General features: G+C 46.8%; 1 protein-coding gene across 2 annotated transcripts in view; it reads left to right on the plus strand.

Moving 5' to 3' along the window:
* Positions 1 to 1,660: 1,660 nt before the first annotated feature.
* Positions 1,661 to 19,855, plus strand: part of MATN2 (matrilin 2) — a 606,908-nt gene continuing 588,713 nt past the window's right edge. For both annotated transcript variants that reach the window (XM_069621407.1, XM_069621408.1), the window contains exon 1: positions 1,661 to 2,151. The gene's annotated coding sequence lies outside the window, so the exon portion shown is untranslated. The remainder of the gene's footprint in view (positions 2,152 to 19,855) is intronic.

Genomic DNA, 19,855 nt, shown 5'->3' on the forward strand with positions numbered 1-19,855 from the left:
GTCTGGAGGGGGCTGCCTGCAGGGTGGGGTCACGGGTGATGGGACTGGGGTGTCCTGTCTGGAGGGGGCTGCCTGCAGGGTGGGGTCACGGGTGATGGGGCCTGGGGTGTCCCATCTGGAGGGGGCTGCCTGCAGAGTGGGGTCACGGGTGATAGGGCTGGGGTGTCCCGTCTGGAGGAGGCTGCCTGCAGGGTGGGGTCACTGGTGATGGGGCTGGGGTGTCCCGTCTGGAGGGGCTGCTTGCAGGGTGGGGTCACGGGTGATGGGGGTTTGGGTGGGGGTGTCCCATCTGGAGGGGACTGCCTGCAGGGTGTGGTCACGGGTGATGGGGGCTGGGGTGTCCCAGCTGGAGGGGGCTGCCTGCAGGGTGGGGTCACGAGTGATGGGGGATGGGGTGTGGGTGTCCCGTCTGGAGGGTGCTGCATGCCGCGGATTGCGAGGGTTTGGGGAGCAATTTGGCTGATGTAGGGTCTGACCTTGCGTGGTAGGACATGCGTTTTCTACGGGGTGTGGCCGGGGATCGTCAGTGTTTTTGCGTGATTATGCATGGGGGCGGCCGGAGATTGTGAGGTGTTGTCGCGCGATTTGGGTGGTGTAGAGGCTGGCCTTGCGTGGGAGGGCACGCGTTTTCTATGGGGTGCGGCCGGGGATCGTAGTGTCTTTTGACACAATTACGCTGGGTTACAGGCGGGGATTGCAAGGTGTTGTTGTGCGATTTGGCTGGTGTAGGGGCTGGCCTTGCATGGGAGGGCACACGTTTTTTATGGGGTGCGTCTGGGGATCGCGGGGTGTTGTCGCACGCTTTGGGTTGTGTAGAGGCCGGCCTTGCGTGGGAGGGCACGCGTTTTCTATGGGGTGCGGCCGGGGATCGCAGTGTGTTTTCGCACAATTTAGCTGGAGGGGGTTGTATGCTGGGCCAGGGATAGCGCAGAGGCTTGCGCCGTTTCAGGCATTTCACTTGCTTTTTACTGTGCGCGGATGTGTGTCAGGGGCGTTACTCGCGCAGCTTGCTGTTACTCGCGCGACGGCTACTGATGCCTCAGGGAATCCATGAATACGTGTGTCACGCAAAGAATTTTCTGTGCCACGGTTCGCGCAGACTACTTCTCGGCGCGTGGACCTTGTGCCTTTTCTGCACCCGATTCGATGAATCGGTCCCATAGTATTTCACAAAGAATAATAATAACAATTTCCATTCACATATTGCATGTCACAAAGTAGCAATAACTTTTCATGGCCTCCTGTAAGATTAAAGACGCGTGTCACTTATGTGACGTCATTGCGCGTGACGTCATGTACCTGATGTTAATACACATGTTAATTAGGCGGCCCACAAGACTTGCAAATCCTAGAACCAAGGTACATTCATGGAGAATCCAGTCCACACACTAAAGCTTCTCACTCATAAAAAGAAGCCAGACCTAATGTCTTTGCCAATGTATATGGAAATATGTATTAGTGATTTCCTTTGCTTAAATGCTGATGTCGTGGAATGTTCATCTCTCTCACTGAGGGAGTGATGGGCGCCCGCCCGTGCCCGTGCAGAGGGTTCTGGGAATGCGTCGCGTTCGCACTTCATTTTGTGGTTTATAATCAAGAGTCCCAGCGCGTTGAATCATTTCCTTACTGTGCGCCGCTGTCCAGGATCGCACTGGAGTGCAGACATTTGGGAAGGCATCTGGGGGAGGGAGGGAACATTGCTCTACGTGATTATATTTGGCACTGAGGTCTCCAACCCAGAATTCATTTCTAGAAAGAAAAGTGAAGCACAGAGGAGCTGGGGTGAGCTTTGAAGGACCTCCCCGCCCTGCAGCAGACACGTAATGTGCTGGCGTGGGGACAACAAGAGCCGCTCCATGCTGCCCGGAAAGCAGTCTACCCTGACAGCTGTCCAAGAAGAAAGGGGGACGAGCTGCGGTGCCCTGTGAAGACGCCACCTCCCTCCTCCAGCCACGGGCCCCTCGCCTCACACCCTCCAGAGACCAGAGCAGCAGAGTGGACCCGAGAGCGAGGGCTCTCCAGCAGGCATAGGCTTCAGCCTGAGGGAGCAACGTCATACCCTTACTCGAGGTGCGGGGAGGCCAGGGCAGGTGAGGGACAGAACTGCCCTCGCCAGAGCAGCGGCGCTCAATAGCCACGCGCATCCTGCAGGTAAGGGCTCTGTGCCTGCACTGGGAAAATTGCAGGCTTGTTGGGGGGACGCTGAGCTGCAGGGTTGAGCAGCTGCGAAGCCTGTGCTCGCTGCTCTCCAGAGGGGCCACAAAGGCAGCGCCTGCTGACCCCTGGCCGAGCAACAGTCCAGACCGACACTCATCAAACACGAAGTCTCCCCAGGCGGTCAGTGCTGAGAGAGTGGACCTGGGGCGTTGACTTGGCAGTCTCTCTAAATGGGCTTGGGTGCTGCAGTGGGCGATATGCTGACGCTGGGGGTCAGATATGGGGTGTCTCTTTCTACTTGTCTGGGCTGTGTGTGTTAGTCTTCCTACACTTTGGGGTAAGGTCGGGTCCTTTTATTGTGCCTGACATCCTGGGGTTTAGGTGTACTTCTAAGAAGTGTACTGGACAGTCGGTGGTTTAGGCTTACATCTGGGGTATGCACTGGACAGCCTGGGATTTAGATTTACATATAAAGTGTGTACTGGACAGCCGAGGGTGTAGGCTTACATCGAGGTGTTACTAAACCTCTTGTGGTTTTGGTGTACATCTGAGGTATGCACTGGACAGCCCAAAGTTTGGGGGGTACATCTGAGGTGTGCACTAGACAGCCTGGGATTTGGATGTACTTCTGGGGTGTGCATTAGACACCCTGGGGTTTAGGTATACATGTGAGGTACTGGCGAGCCCGAAGTTTGGGTTTGTATCTGAGGTGTACACTGGACAGCCTGGGGTTTAGGTGTACGTGTGAGGTGTCTAATGGACAGCTGGTGGCTTGGGAGTATATCTGAGGTGTACACTGGACTGCCTCCGGGTTTGGGCAGCATCTGAGGTGTTCACCGGACAGTTTATAGTTTGGATTTACGTGTGAAGTGTGCACTGGACAGTTTCTGTTTTGGGGTTACATTTGGTGTGTGCACTGGGCAGTCTTTGATTAGGCATCACATCTGGGGTGTGCACTGGGTAGCCTTTGTTTGGGGTAGCATCTTAGACAGGCACTGGACAGCCTATGGTTTGTCATGACATCCGATGTATGATAGGCAGTTTTGGGCTGCATCTGATTTGTGGGATGGATAGCCTCTCTTTTGGGTTACAACTGAGATGTGCACTGGACAGGTTCTCTTTTGTCCTTACATCCGATGTGTGACTCTGATAACCACTATTTAGGATTTGCACCTGAGGACAGTCCGTTGTTGATGTGACCTATGCACTGGGCAGTCCTTTCTCTGTCTTGTCATTACATCTAAGGTTCACATTGGATGGCCTTTGATGTTGGGTTACATTCGAGTTGAGATGTGCTCTGGACAACACCCGTTTGCACATAAGCTCTGATGTGTGCACTGAGCAGTCTCTATTTTGGGGTTACCTCGAAAGCGTGCACCGAGCAGTCTTTGATTTTGGGTAACATCTGAGATGTGAACTTGAGAGTCTTTGTTTAGGGGTTGCCCCAAAGTGTGACCTGCACAGCCTCTGATTCTGGGTTGCATTTGAGGCAGCATCTGTTTGGGGGTACCCCCCCAGGATCGCTCCAGCCATCCCCTGTTTCAGCCACAGGTGCCTTAAATGTAATCTTCCGGGGATCCTATAGAAGCTCTGACCCGGAAGAAGTCCCTAAAGGATCCCCGGATGTGAGGTTTGCAGTGGGGGTTTTGGTCAGAGCTCTTTCCAGGGCAGGTTCGGTCCATTGGTTGGATGGTTGAGATCTGGGCCGTGCTATGGGTCGGTGACTTTTATGGGTCAGAGGTGGACAGTTTGTGCTTAGTGAGGAACTGTGAGGTATATGTTTGGGGGTCTACAGTTGTATTCTGCAGGGACCCAGTTGAGGTATGAGGCTTGACAGTATGCTGGTGCATGTACTGAGGAGATTGTGCTCATGGATATTTGTTTAAGGGTAAGGAATAGCCTTACTTTATTTGTTTGTTACTCATAGTGTAGCTTACCAGATGTTCTGCACTTAAACTCCCATTAACCCTAACCAGCATAGTGAATATTGAAGGATCATGGGAGGTGTAGTCCAAAAAATCCAACAGGTAACATAATGATCAACAAGTTATTGGTTAATTCTAGACTAATTTGCGAACATTGGGGCAAATAATATGATTTGAGAATGCTGTCCAATGACTATTAATTCCTGGGGCCCACACTAACAGGGGGTGCATGATAGGGGTGATGCTTGTGGAGGCAGCATGAGGGATGATGCAGAAAGGAAGAGGGCAGAAGAAAGCGCTTAACACAACTTCCAAAAGTGTGTGTGCGTTTACCTGTGTATCTGTGCATGCCTTTAAACGTCATGCCTTGCCTCGGGAGGATAGCTCAGGGGCACTGTGCATGCCTTGGAAGCAAGACAACAAGGAGCAACACAGGTTCGATCCCTGGGCCGGGCTTAGAAACCTCTGGTTATTAAGCACATTATAAATAACCTATCATATCATATGCATGATGGGGGGTGGGGGGGCAGGAGAGGTCTAGCATGTAGGGTTGCCCAATGAGAGATTGTGCATGCATTGAAATATCCCACTATGTTGCATGTTGTGTCATGTATGTTGCATTTCCTCCTGTAAGGAGAACAGCACAAGTTCTCACACCAGCATCCTTAGTACTTACTAACCCCTTCTGGGTGGCCAGTGAAGAAACAAAAGGCTTCCACACCTGACACGGAAGGGCAGAAGAAGTGGACACATGCCATCCACAATAAGAACATGCATTAAGTTAGGAACAAATGCAACAAATATTGTCAATGCTAACCGTTTGGGCTTTGTGTAGACGTCGGAAAGGCACTTGCCAGGCTCAGCCATAATGGTATTAACTGGCCATTGATGATAGCAGGTGAGAAAATAGTGTGTGTACCTGCACATCTAATAGCAGTGCCTAATATACAGAAAAGAAAAAACTGTTGGCTTTGCCAATGCTTGTTTTTAACACGACTTCAGGGAAGGACAAGCATAGTGCTTATAAACCGAGGGGCTGAAGGCAGACCTGGAGATGACATTTGAATTACACCAGTAGTGCATTTACAACTTCAATTAAGTCATTAACTCTGAGAATACTGCCTTGTGAAAACACTGCAGGCACTTTGAGTGCAACGTTTGATTGTAAGGCTTGATAAAAGCTAGCTCAAAGAGTGCCCATGAGGAGGTGTTTTGGGCATGGAGGGGCAGGAACTGGCCATAGGGATTAGCCTGTCAATGGGCAGTCAGTGGGTGGGGACATAACCAAACAACACATACAAGCTGCGTGTCCCTCCTCATATGCCATTTCTTCATATCTGTACTTGAAATAGTTTCGGATATAGGTGTCGCAAACGCCACCTAATAGCACACACTAATAATGAATGTGCCTGTAGCAGTTTTTCACTGATTCTTGGTCGCATCAGGCTCCACGTGTGGGCTGTGGAAGGAGATCCTGCGCTCCTGGAGCATCTGCCCAGGCTCTCTCCACTCATTGTGCCGGAGGTCTATGTTAACTGCTTCATTTGTCACCGAGACATAAAGGCCGCCATTTTACATATCAATGTTTCTTGTCTGTCAGCCGTCATGTGCCGCTGACGCTTCCCTTTCATGCAGGGCCAGAAGTTGGCGAGTGTTATTTTCTCTTTAGCAGGGCCTTCAGACCTTGGCCAGCCAGCAGGGATCTTCACTTTAGAAGTAAATGCAACAGCTTAGCTCCACGTCCGTACATTTTGTAACTAAGGGTTGTGTATCATGTTTCCTATTACACAAATGCTGTTCCAGAATTATATATTGTTTTAACCTTTTTTCATTTGTTATGATTGAGGACTTATAATTCACAGCAAGATGATACTGCAAACTGAATTGCTTTGTAGCGCAATTGTGGGTGGAGTCGGGAAGGCACCACGTCCAGGCTCTCACCCCCTGCGAATATACACACATGATAGCATACACACATGCAGAAATGTCGATGCAGAAATACTGGACGCATAGGTAAAGACACTAGAAACTGGCTTGGGTTTAAAATAGGCTGCACCCAGCCCGCTGTTATGTGATAGAACGTAATGTAAATGATCTTGAAAAGCGCCCCTCTGCAATTAGTGGCCTCGATGCGCTTGGCTCTGTAAGGAAAGCAGCAGAGAGTCATTAGATGGAACGTAGGAGGGGGAGATGTGAAACCTATGGTGTTCATGGGTTCAGTTTGTACGTTTCCAGTTCCTGCTGTTTATGGATTTGGCAGAGAATGTTTTTTTAAAAAAATGTTATTTTAGTTTTAACTATATACAAAGCGATCTACAACAATGAAATCACAAGTACACATTAGATATATCTGATTATGTTAATACAATAAAAATCAAATCCATTCCTCTGCCCCCAAAATTCAAGGTTCACATTTGTAATCAACTGATCAGTATAACGTTAGAAATGTTCCCCAAATCTTTTCAAACTCAGCCATTATTTTATCTCTTCGGTAAAGCACTCTTTCCATCTCTGCAAGATTATGCATCTCAACGAGCCACACAGCTATGTCAATGGGATCTGCCGTCTTCCATCCTCTCAGAATTATTTGGCAGAGTATGTTATCCATAGGGCAGAGGACCGGAATGTGATAAGAGTACAGCGCTTTGAGTTTGGTTAGCCACAGATGTGGGAGAGTGTCATAGCGCTTAAGAGGAGAGCTTAGCCATTGTTCAGTGAGTGGTGATGTGCTTTAGAAGCTAGGGCTGTGGCTGCCATGTGTCGGGTATGTGAGTCTAGTGTAAGGTGGTAGGATATCTTAGAAGGGAGTCAGTTAGTCAGCAGAAGGGGCAGTAGGCCTTACAAGGCAAAATAACCTTGAACCCTGCTCTCCCGCCACTATCCTCGTTTCACAAGCCTAAAATGCCACTGTCCACCCCCCCCCTCTCTCTCTCTCCCTCTCTCTCTCTCTCCCATAGATACTGTGCATCCCATGTACAACAAAACAAGCCGCTGCGAGCTCCCAGATGTAGGGTAGAGGAAGTCTTGAAATTGCCTTAAGACTACTTTTTAAGGGTTATGGGCGGCAAGAACCGTTGGTTCAGAGAAAGGGCTACTGGGAATCTGAGGGCAGACGTCACCATTTTGGCCTTCCTTGGTATGCTGGCTGGCAGGCTGAGAACCACCTATAACCTTATTTTGGCATCCTCAGGTCATGTGCTCAGTGGCCTGCTGTGACTTATGCCCACCTTGGGCAGATAAAAAGGCATCAGTCATTGGTCAGGGCAGGGGCCAGAATTGTTGCTCCTTTGGGTGGGGCATGGGCCAGAATCTCTGCTTCTTCCTCCTAGAGGCCTACACTCCTGTTCCTAACAAGCCCCAAACTCTCCTCACACAGGCAGAAAACACATTCCTCCCCCTCCAACCTCACCATGTTTTGAGGTGGCAGCAGGACTTTGGTATCAGAGTCATGCTGCCACCATGCAGGTGGCTCTTCATGATGAAACAAGGAGCAGAAAAGATAGAAGGTGGCTTATGGAGTCCTCAGAAGTGCAGCACCTTACCCTAAAGGTAGGGCGGCAGCTGCAGAAAGGTGAAGAGCAGCATGCCGGCAGTGGCAGAAAGGGAGTTTGGGTGGTGGGATAGAAAGTGATTCCAATAACATTGCAACATTGACTTTGCAGTCTCTGGGGACCGTGCTAGGTACGCTGCGTCTCTGACTTATATCCCAGGAAGGCTCTGTGCCAGAGCTAAATGATGGAACCAAAGCAAAAACATCTACTAAGGGCAGTCCTTCCCAGGGTAATGGATTAGCTCAAGGTGTGAGTTGTTCCCTGCAGTGGGTCTTTTGCAGCCAGGAAGGTACTGCCTCACCCATTAACTGCTACCTACACTACAAAAGAGAGGAGGGGGCAGAGAGGTTACCTTTCTACACACAATGGGGAACGGGGGTTGAATTGTGCTTTTGTATTTACGCACAATGGTATGATGTCTGAGGAAGAATGTTAGAGAAATTGGGTTTGTGTAGTTTGGTGCTGGTTCCAAAAGCTACAACAAATCGACAAAAAAGACACATGTTTCGCCGATGAGGGCTCATTTAGGTTGACTGGTCATTTTCTTCTTTTCTTGTAGTGCCTGGGCTCTTCATGAAGCGCGCTGCGTGCAAACTGTTCTGCCTTTTAATTGCTATGGGGAGGTGCCTCAGTGGAGCTGGTCCCCTTTGCAAGCCTGACGCAGCATAAAATGCCTAGAGGGACACCCTTTGCAAAGCCTGCATGAATATAATGTAATGTAAGTGGTCTTGTATAGGTGGAAAAGCCCCGCATTAAAGAGTGGATCTGTTTCTACCTGTCACCAAAATGAGCGCAGGCCTGGAGACATGCTGGGGGGCATAACAACAATTAGGAATGTGAGATCTGGGGGCAAAACTGATTGAAATTAGCTGAATAGGTACATGGTGGCTACATTTCTGAAGGTAATCAGCATGGAGCGAACAATCTTCAAAGAATGGGTGTTCTAAAGTTCAGGGGCTTGAACAGCGAACCCCCCTCTCACACCAGGCCATATAGCTGGAATGATGAGGAATCCCAGCAGTTGGTGGCCCACAGAGCCCAAGGTTCTCTCTGTAGTTTGGCTATAAGGTAGGGATGAGCAACAAGGCCTCGTCTGAGGTTACAAAAGTCCATCTAAGGAGGAAAGTCAAAAACCTTCTTTCCAGATACCAGCTGTGAAGACACTAATCAACTAGGTAAAGCAGTTTGAATTACATCAAATTGGAAGCCAGGGCAAAGAGCTATGAGCGTCCGCGAGCATCGGCTGTAGGTCATTAGGTATAAACGGCAGAGCTCATCCAAAATGGCCGAGTCTGAAATGTGACCGCCGATAAACCAAGGTAAACTAAACAGCCAGACTCGGATCAGTGTTCCAAACATACCTCAAGATCTTCACCATTTGGTCATGATGTTGTTGCGTATAACTTCCAATAGAAACTATAAACACCAACATCATAACCAATTAGCAATGAATCAATGTTCTTAGTGCTGTATCCTCCTCCATAGGATTATGGAAATCATAATGCACTGCTGTGACGTAACAGCAGGCAAATATTTCATTTTCTCTGACTCCCCTAGGTCACCCTAGACCCAAGCGAAGCAGAGAAAGCCCACTGCCTACACTAAAGACCAGAGCCTTGACAGTGATGGAGCCACAAGTCTGACACTTTCACAGACCTGCAGCGTCCACGTTTTCAGGGTCCATCACTGTGCTCAGCATCGGTTCCACGGCTCTGTGAAGCTGATATATCCATGGCTCCTGCCCTGTCATTAAGCTGTGGCGGAAGTGAGTGGGGCAGATGGAGAGGGAAGTGGGGGTCAGTGGCAGGACACCTTGTATTAGTTCCTCTAGGGGAAAACATTAGATAGAAGTTGGGTAGAGTGGGAGAATGCTAGCTATTAAGTGTTTCAGTATGGGGGCAAGCGCAGCGGCAGTGGGCACTGTCACATAACAGCAGTTATTTCCGTTTTTTTAATGTGGGAGGCAAGAATTGGATAGCGGGGATGGGCGGTAGGAGGCCCGGTATTGCTTTGCTTTTTCAAGGAAAGGGGAAGGGTTCTGAGTGACCTCATCTTCACTCGCGTTGTCTTGGTGGAATATATCCCCCTTGTTGATAGATAACCTTCAATATGTTATATGTATTACAAATAAAAGGTACCAATTAAGGCATGCTCCCGCAGTGCAGTTTGGTCCCAACAGCATAAACTCTGTCTTGGTGCATCCATATTCAGCCACCTTTAAAAAGAAAACAATCACCGAGGGCGCTGCTGAGCAGCCAGGCAATCTTTGATTGCAAGCAGAGCAACAATACCCCTTGATTGTAGTGGATCATTGTACTGGATTAGTTGATAGAGGGTGTACATACACATGTTTTGAGAGGTGCAGTAACAGTTTCGGACCTCTAGCTGTAACCGTTATTTGAGCAGCAACAGGTACTGCCAGAATCGGTATGGGAGGCCATTATCACGCTTCTTCTTAAACCAGGCAAAGTGGCAAGCGAGAGTGCCTCCTACCGCCCATTATCTTTAATAAATGCTGATGCCAAACTATTTGTCAAAGTAATAGCAAACAGACTGCTTCTGCTGATGAGACACTTTACGGATCAATCGGATTTATCTCAGGGAGGGCCACAGCCTTAAATCTGCGCAGGTTGTACAGCGTAGTCTCGCTGGTAGCTCCTGAGTCGGGGGCAGTGGCCACCTCCCTCAACATGCAGAAGGCTTTTGATACAGTATATTGACCATTCCTGTTCCAAACACTTGACAATTGTGGGTTCAGACCCTGCTTTGTGTCATGGCTGAAGCTATTATGCACAAGACCTGTGGTAAGAGTGAACACAAATGGGATGCTGTCACCTGTAATACATTTAGTGGGGGGGACAATGCAGGGGTGCCCCCTGTCACCGCTTCTATTTGCAATATGTATAGAGCCGCTGGCAGACCTAGTGCATGACATATATAGTGCATGTGGTCTAGAGTAGGGGGGTGTCCCACGCTGATATCGTTATATGCAGATGATATTCTGTTATGCATACACAGGCCAGCTGAAAGTGGAGCGGCAATACTGAAAGTGGTCAAAGATTTTGGGAGGTATGCAGGATGGCGCCTAAACAGGTGTTCCCCCTCACTGACACAGAATTGTCACCAGCTGTTGTGCATGCGGTGAAAGTGATGAAGACCCACATAAAATACCCGAGCATTGTCATTTCCAGATCCCTGGAGATCATTGAATACAACTACAGTACATACATCACGCAATTCAGAACAAAACTACATAGGTGGAGCCAAATCCCGAAGTCCATGATGGGCAGGCTCTCTCGCATTAAAATGATTGTTTTGCTCAAATTACTATACTTGTTTAATAATATTCCAATTTGACCAGGACGTACTACTTCCAGGGACAATAGAGAGTTTGTGAAAACAAGGATATAATATGAGGCAGGGTAACCAAAAAGGAAACACACCAAACACAGGTTACAAAGGAACATACAACGTACTTTATTTTATACTGAATCCAGTTACAAAAGAACACAACAAAATTCAGATAGCTATCGACCCTCAGTACAACACAGCGAACTCCGGCGTGGTTCGGTGTGCTCAGTGAGTGCAAATATTAATTGAAGCAGTCAGGCTTTTTATACATTTCTCCAGCCTGTTGTCCAGCCTTTCTTCAGGTTAACCATTCCATAAATAAGTTACTGCTCTAGGGTACCTTGCCAGGTCAAATCTAGTTCATCTTAGGTTTATACATTAACAAGAAGAAATGGTAATAATGTATGCTCTCGGCCTTACATTACAATGCAGGACTTAGTTTATACAATGTAGTTAAGCAGGTGTTCTCATTCAATTATAGATCAGTTTCGGTGATACAGGTAATCCATTGCACACAGGTCAGCAGAAGGACAAGGTCTCAGCTCATGACCCTAACAAGTGGCCTGCAGGCAAGTTATACATTAGCTGTACAGAGGTCATGACAATCGAGTTCTGTCCTGAATAACTGAATAACATAGGCTACCATTTTAGCTCACATGGTGACTTTATAGAGCAAGAAAACCTAAAATGGCGGCTTGACCCAAAATGACAGTTTACATGATTTCTAAGGTCAGGACCTTGCAATGCGAGTTTATTCGCATGTAGTTTATAAGCAGCTTGTTAGCAGCTTGGCGTAGGCCAATATACATATATTCATAGCAATAGGAGGCACGATATAATTTCTAGTTTGACAAGTTTGCAACCAACCAAAAAAAAGAGCTTGCCTTGGCGACGAATTTTATGTAGTCAAACTGATCGCTTATTTACTTATAAGGTTGTCAGCATGAGTAAAACTCTAATCCATGTGTGGTTGCTACACAGAAGCAATCAAAAAACTGAAAAAGCGATAAGAGTTATAATTTTACTCTAATGCGCCAACCACTTGTATTGAGTTTGTTTCGGTGAGTATTGATGAAAATAAAGAGTAAGGTTCAACAGATTAATGATTCCAAATAGTCAGATCTGTAATTCCATAGTTCCATTTATTGTAAACTAGACATGTTAACTTCACATTCAAGCATATCCTTATGGTTTGTGTATCAATTTTCCATATAGTTTCTTTCAATTCCCAATTACTCTCAAATACTCTCTACACGTGTTTCCCCATCACATTTTGCAATGGTTCTTCAGGAGAGTTTAACACATTCTTGATTACCAAAAAAAACAACTTATTCTTGTTTCAATTTCCTTTGTTTGTGAAATAACTTTCACTTTACTCCTTGTTTTAAGTAATTTATACCATATTACAGCCCTCTGCTGTCTAATCTTTTTAGATTCTTAGTATTATATCTGGTTTCTCCTTTCAAAGTCCTCTTTTCAGATTCAGGCTACATAGCAGAGTGTCGCCGAATGCTTTCGCCTCCAGGGACATACTATCTCCCTGCACATCCTTTGTATGGGGAAATCAGGTAGCCAGGCGCAATTGGGTGGCAATGACATGCCCTTGAGAGGAGGGAGGCATCATGGACCCACAGTTAGAGGTGTATTAGCTGGTGGCACAGGGTATGTATGCTGTGTACATGTAGAATTGAAGAAATGTGCTGCAGGTACGACCCCATTACAGACTCTGATACTGGGAGGGGATTATACACTGGGGGACGGCTAGACCCGACGAAGGCCAGAAGGCAGGCCTGGAAGAAGTTATTGCGGAAGCAAAGAGTGTGTTTCCCATATGACAGGTGGGCGGCGGGCGCCATTGTGGGGAATGTCAAGCATGTCACCAACCTTAGATGCCTCAATACAAAAAAACGGCATGAAGGTAAGAACAGACAGAATGGGACACTTATAATCCCTGGGAAAGTTCAGGAGCTGGAAAGACATTAGCCGTGTAGACGGCAATGCGACCCTGCAGCGGATGTACTATTACCAAATGAGATCTGTTGGCCGAACTTCCACGAAGAGCCACAGATAAACCCAGGGATGTCATATGTACATGAACCCGTAGAGGATGGGAGGACTAAATGTGTGTCAGTATTGTATAATCGCACACTTGGGGAGATAAAGGTCAAAAGCCTGGATATTAAGTTAAAATGGGAGCGTGATCTGGCTGTTGAATTTACAGAGAAGCAATGGTCCGGAATCTATGGCTTGACAAAAGAGATCTCATACAACTCCAAATTTAAGCTTATACAGTTTAAAATTGTTAACAGGCTCCATTACACCCCAGCCAGAATCAAGCTATTTAATAGAGAATGTATGCGCAGGTGCCCTAGATGTGTGGGAGTATTGCATATGGTGTACACAGGTATTTGTATTTGTATTTGGATTTGGTTTATTTATATTGCGCGGCTTGCCCGGGGGCATCTGGGCGCATTTCTTGCAGAGGTTAGAGGTCCTAAAATGCCTCAATATTGGGTGGGAAGAAGTATGTCATATATTGTTGCTGGTGATTGGTCAGCACGCAAACATGACGCCCCAGGTTTGTGTGTTAGGTTATGTAGGGAAGAATTCTGAAGTAAGGTGAAGATTTTTGAACCTGGGGTTACGATGGGACAACTAAGAGGTCACCCGCAGCCGATGAATGGTTGATGGATGTAGTATGGGCTAATGATATGCAGGAGGTGTACATGACCTTACTGCTATCCAAGTGCAGCCCTAAAGAAATATGGTCAGAGTTCAGACAGTATCCCTGGAATGCGGTGAGGGCAGAGGAAGAAGAAGATTCATGAAGCCTGGACAACCCTGAATACCAGAATATTTTATTGTAAACATAATTGTACACAATCGTAATCTGCACGGCAAGAGTTTGTACTGTGATCACCAAGTGTTATAAATAAAATACAAAAATTAAATAAAAAACAATCTCCCACCAATGAAAACCTCACTGTTGACGTCTTCGGTGGGCGACATAGACATAGCCAGACGTGTGTCATCCACATAAGAATACAAACAAGCTCTTGGCATCTCAGAAGGTCTCTCAAGGGTCTCTAGCAGATGTTGAAGAGTGGTTGATCGAGAGCAGGCAGAGGGATCCTTGTGTGAAAGCACAGGGGACAGATTCGGAGGAAGGTTCAAAGGATCCCAGTTTGATCTTCTGTGTCTGTTTCACTTCTTCATTGGTTTCCCCAGGGCTCGTCCTAGGTCCCTTTCTGTTTCTCTTTATACTTCTCTTCTCGCTTCTATTATTTTATCATTTGGGATGTCTTGCCATTTTTATGCTGAAGACACTTTTTCTTTCCTTTTCTTCTTTTACTCCGGCAATCCATCACTCCTTGTCATCCTGCCTTTTGGCCATGAAATCTTGGATGGCTGATCAGTATCTTGTTTTAAATTCTGCTAAAATGGAAGTTTACTTCATTCCTGTCTCCACTGTTCCTCCTCCTCCTGCTTTTATTTCCTTTCCCCCTTCTTCGCTTCCTATTTCCTTTTCTGCCCGTAATCTGGTTCTTTATCTTGATTCTGAGTTTTCATTTACTTGCCATATTTCTCTACTTTCACACACATGTTGGTTTCATCTTTTCAATATTTATAAGGCTAGGCCATTTCTCACCTTTTAGGCTGCTAAATGTCTAATCTCGTCTCTTATCTTCTCTCGCTTTTGCTATTGCTCTTCTATTCTTTTTGATCTTCCAGCTTCGCGCCTGGCTCCTTTTAAGTCTATTTTGAACTCCTCTATTTATCTTTTATGTAGCCTTTCACCTTGTGAGTCTATTTCTTCGTCACTATTGTCTCTTGGATGGTTGTCTTTCCATTCTCAGCTGAAATTAAATTTTCGCTGTATGGTTTTTAAATCTCTTTATAATGATGCTGCTCCTTATCTCGCATCGCTGGTCTCTTTTTATGTTCCTTCATGATCACTTCAGTCTCAATCTTTTAACCGTTCCGTGTTCCCATTGTGCTCAGTCTCGATTCCGTTCTTTCTCTCTATTGGCTCTGTTACATTGGACCGCTCTCACGCTTACTTTACGCCCTATGACCTCTTAAGCACTGTTTCGCTCTGCTCTCAGGGCTCATCTTCTTGAATTTGACTTCATGAAGTGCATCTGTTTTACTGTACTGTGATGTGATGTTAGTACAGAGCTTTGGCGAGCAGTGCTTAACAAATACAAAATAAATACGAAATACGGAAGTGATTTCCAACAGCATACAGACTCTTTTCTGCTCCCATATCTACTTATGCAGGACACAGGCCTGCTATCAAGCGTGTTTGAGAAAGGTACACACAGGCAGGGTTATTTTTAATTTGTTTGCAGAGAGCCCTGAGAGGGGAGCAGATGTTGCCTCTGCACTGTGTCGAATGTGTGTGTTCTATTGAAGGGTGACATTAGTTCCTTCAGTGCAAAGCTGCGTTTGTAGTTTGTAGTATTCTGCTAACCCTACACAAGTAACATTTAAAATGAGAAACTTCAACACCTTAGTGCGTGCCCAGAACATATTTATTGATTAGATGCTATTTATCCAAGCGTGTGTTTCAGGCTGCTCCTGCACTTACTCAAGGCAGTTTGCCGACAGTGTACATTCTTGGCTTTCCAGCGTGATACCGGAGGCATTCATAGGTGTGTAATCTTGCTCCCTTTCCGCAATGATGAATTTCCATTTGGTTACTACACTGTTAAAACGTTTCTCATGTGCGTCTTATTAAAAAATAAAACACCGATATGTACCTGTGCTTGGTTGGCAGTATGCCTGAAGGCACATAGATGGAATCATATACAATGAAGACAAACACCGTTGCCTATCACACTCACAAATGGAAGTAATGTGGTAAGATATCATATTGAAAACAGGAGTTCTGGGATCCTCTCTTCCCAGCGTCTCCACTTCACCAAAGTCTGTGATGTATCGCCTCGTTCCTCTTATATCCAAAGATGTTGATCACTTAAACACACCATCATTGAGCCATGTCTATCACAAATTGGTATTAAACGCAGCCCCCGGCTATATGATGTCTATACAGCTTACACAGTAAAATCATACAAGACGCAGGTGTTGATAGCTTTTATTGGACTGACTGAAAATATTATGAAGTCGTGGAACAATGTAATAGCTTTCCAGGTCCAATGGACTTCTACATCAGATGGTGCAGAGTGAAATGATTAGTAAAGAAAACCCCACTGGACAATTCACTCTCAAAGCAAAGAAAGAAAGGAGCAGCACATTTGAAACTTCATTGACTGAAGGAATGGTATACATGGAATATTGGTCTGCAATTGCGGTCTTAATAGTCTCCGGCGCATAGCTCAGGGGCAACGTGCTTGCCTTGGAAGCAAGACGACACAGAGCAACACAGATTTGTTCCCCGGGTCCACGCTTAGAAACCTCTGGGTGTTAAGCGCGTTATAAATAACCAATCATATATCATATCTAAAAGACCATGTAAAATCTTTTGAGCAGGGATCACATATAACGTTTGGAAAGCAGTCCACATTTCTAGAGGAGAGTTGCATTTTAAGAAAACAAATCGTATTAACATGTAACTGTTGAATGTTCAAAGGTAGGGACGCGCAGTCTGAAAATGGGTCTGAATAGTTTCTTAAAATGACTGATGTTATTTTGGCTTGAAAAAAAAAACCTTCCACCTAAAATGTGAAAGTCACACACATCACAGCAGTACACCGTAGACATCACTGGACGTTCACCCCCAGTTCAAGAGCCATAACCCAATGCTCCAATCACAAGGCTGTTAAGCTTTAGTGCACTGATGATGAATTATAAGGGTGAAACTCTTGCGTAGTTGCCTGCAGCTTTCAGAAGTGTTTGTCTTGAAAAATGCTGTCCTATTGACAAAGACATTTTCCTGGGGCAAGGCTTGACATTTGAGTTAATGTTCACACAAATAGTGCATTACCATCTGAACAGGACGTGAACCTCCAGCAATGACTACTGGGGGTCGCTGTGCTGTGTGTGACTTTGCTCAAATGGCTTAATATATTTTTGCATTTCTGCTTTTAGTGTAAAAGACATATTGAAGTGAAAAGTTTAAAAACACATAATCAGATAGCAGGGCCATTATTGCATTTTCCTCACACAGAGTCTAGAAATGTGTTTTGCAGCATCGGTATAGTGTGAGGGCTTTGTAGTGAGTTGTTTGTAGTGGCTAGGTTTTCCTGGCTGGGATACAATATGAAAATACCAGGTTTAATTGGCGCAGTCTCCATTCTTACCTCTGTATGCCACACGCTTCACAATGGTTTCCTGGCTTGCATGCAGTATGGCAAATGCAAAATACATTGCCGATTTTTAACAGTTCGGTATCCGCTGTTAGCTCAGTGTGTATCATACTCGGTAGTCGAGGCCAGCCAGCCAATTCAGGTTAGGTGCCCAAGATTTCTGTTGTCAGTGTCCTATGCCCTCACTCATTAGGGGCCCTGAACAGTAGTGTCCAACAGCTGTTAGTGAGAGGGTACAGGCGGGTTGACTTTGTTGATGTGATTTAGTTTGGGGACCCGTTGTTACAGAAGTCTTGAATACAATGAGGGAAGGGACACGAGGGGGTAAAGCCCATGTTGGGAACTTTAGTCTGACCACACCGAGACCACAGGAACACTTCACAACAGTAATATCACTTGTAAGGCTTGGGCCCAAGCAGAGGACAATCTACAGGTACCATGACACCCCTGGCAGGAAGCATTAACGTTTTAACGTGGAACGTCAGAGGCTTGAATAGCTTTGTTAAACAACGCCGGATATACACCTACCTGCGTAGATGCAAGGTGGGAATCGCCATGCTGCAGGAAACACATTTAACAAAGGACAGACAAGAGGCTATGGCCAAAATATGGCGTGGAACCCTAATTGGATCCCCCTACTCTTCATACGCTAGAGGGGTCCTGATATGGATAGACCCATCCATTCCTTTTAGAGTAGTGAACACAAAGACAGACAACGAAGGCAGGATGGCACTGGTACAGGGGACCATGGAGGGGAGGGAGATATGTCTGATTAGCACGTATGCACCTAACCATGACGCCACAGCATTCTTCCACTCCCTTTATTCTAGGATTGGCCCCTATGTAGACTGCACAGTGATTTGGGGGGGTGAACACAACTGCACATTAGACCCCCGAAAAGACAGGTCCGACTCTAAGCACTCCCGTCCTTCCCCCCCAGCCAAAGTACTCTCTAAACTAATAACCCAGCTGGCACTATGTGACCTGTGGAGGGAGCGGAACCCTGAGGAAAGAGAATATTCCTTTTTCTCCCCACCTCACAAGGTCCATACCAGATTGGACTATATCTTAATAAGCCAGGGGCAGCTTGATAGATTTGGTTATGCACGTTACTTGCCCAGGGTGCTATCAGACCACTCTCCCATGCAAGCCACCTGGGAGGTATACCCCCCTAGACCCCCAGTTCCCACTTGGAGACTTAGAGCCGAGGCCTTACTGGATACAGCCTTCCGAGAACATATAAGAGACAGCACAGAGGAGTACTGGCAGAACAACTTAGATAGTGTGGACTACATCGGAACAGCTTGGGAGGCTTATAAAGTGGTTATGAGAGGTGAGATGATTGCCACAATTGGGGGTACCCTGAAGTCCATCACAACCTCCCTAGTGGGCGCTGAAAAAGAACTGAGTGTGCTGGAGGGCGAGGCAGACTCGACCCCGGAACATTTACAGAAAATTACTGAATTGAGACAGGCCTGCCTGGCTCACTGGGAGTCGCTGGGGAAACTGAGCTTCGCTAAACATTCTGAAAGAACACACGCACTGGGGGATAAACCTGGTAAACTATTAGCTTGGCTCTACAAAAGAGAAGTCCCCAGGTCACCCATTTGCTCCATACTCAGACCAGATGGCACCACAGCACATACCCAAGATGAGATTAACTTCGTCTTCTCCGAGTTCTACCGAGAACTCTACTCCAAATCCCCGCCCCCCACCAACACTGAAATAGAGGATGCCCTGAGTAGCATAGTGCTGCCTTCACTAGATGCCCAATCGGCTGAGGCTCTAGAGGAGCCAATTACCCCAGATGAGGTGTTGGCTATAATCAGATCCTTACCAACCGGAAAAGCGCCAGGCGCTGATGGCATACCAGGGGAATTTTATAAGACATACGAAGACGCCCTCGCCCCAATGCTAGCACGGGTTTTCAATGAGGCATATGAGCGGGGCACCCTCCCTGACTCCATGAGGGAGGCCACAATCATCCCTTTGCTAAAGCCTGGAAGGGATGGAACGGACTGCGGGTCTTATAGACCACTTTCTATGCTAAATGTGGACTGCAAAATACTAACAGCACTTCTTGCAAATAGGCTACGCAGAGTGATCCCCCAGCTGATCCACCAAGACCAGACTGGCTACGTACCGGGGCGCTCTATTACCGAAAACCTGCGTAGGTTGCACCACATCATATACGCCACTGAGCATAACCCCCGAAAATACGCGGTGGTGTCATTGGACGCCACCAAGGCCTTCGATTCGGTGAGATGGGAATGGTTGTATGCTACTATAGGCAAAATGGGGATCGGGCCCGCCTTCCTGAAATGGACCCAATTGGTCTACGCCCGCCCCACCGCCAGAGTGCGCACCAACAGGACGTATTCTGATAAATGGCCCCTTCACAGAGGCACCCGACAAGGATGTCCACTGTCCCCCATGCTCTATATTATTGCGGCTGAGCCGGTAGCAGCGTATCTCCGACAAGAATATGGTGACGGGGGCATTGAACTGGATGGGGTGACTCATCTTGTGTCCATGTACGCAGATGACATGCTGCTATACTTACACAATCCAGAGCACCTCCTGCCCTACATACTAGAGACCC

The sequence above is a fragment of the Ambystoma mexicanum genome, chromosome 5q (assembly GCF_040938575.1).
Source record: "Ambystoma mexicanum isolate Mex_15411 chromosome 5q, UKY_AmexF1_1, whole genome shotgun sequence".
In the NCBI taxonomy this organism is placed as follows: domain Eukaryota; kingdom Metazoa; phylum Chordata; class Amphibia; order Caudata; family Ambystomatidae; genus Ambystoma; species Ambystoma mexicanum.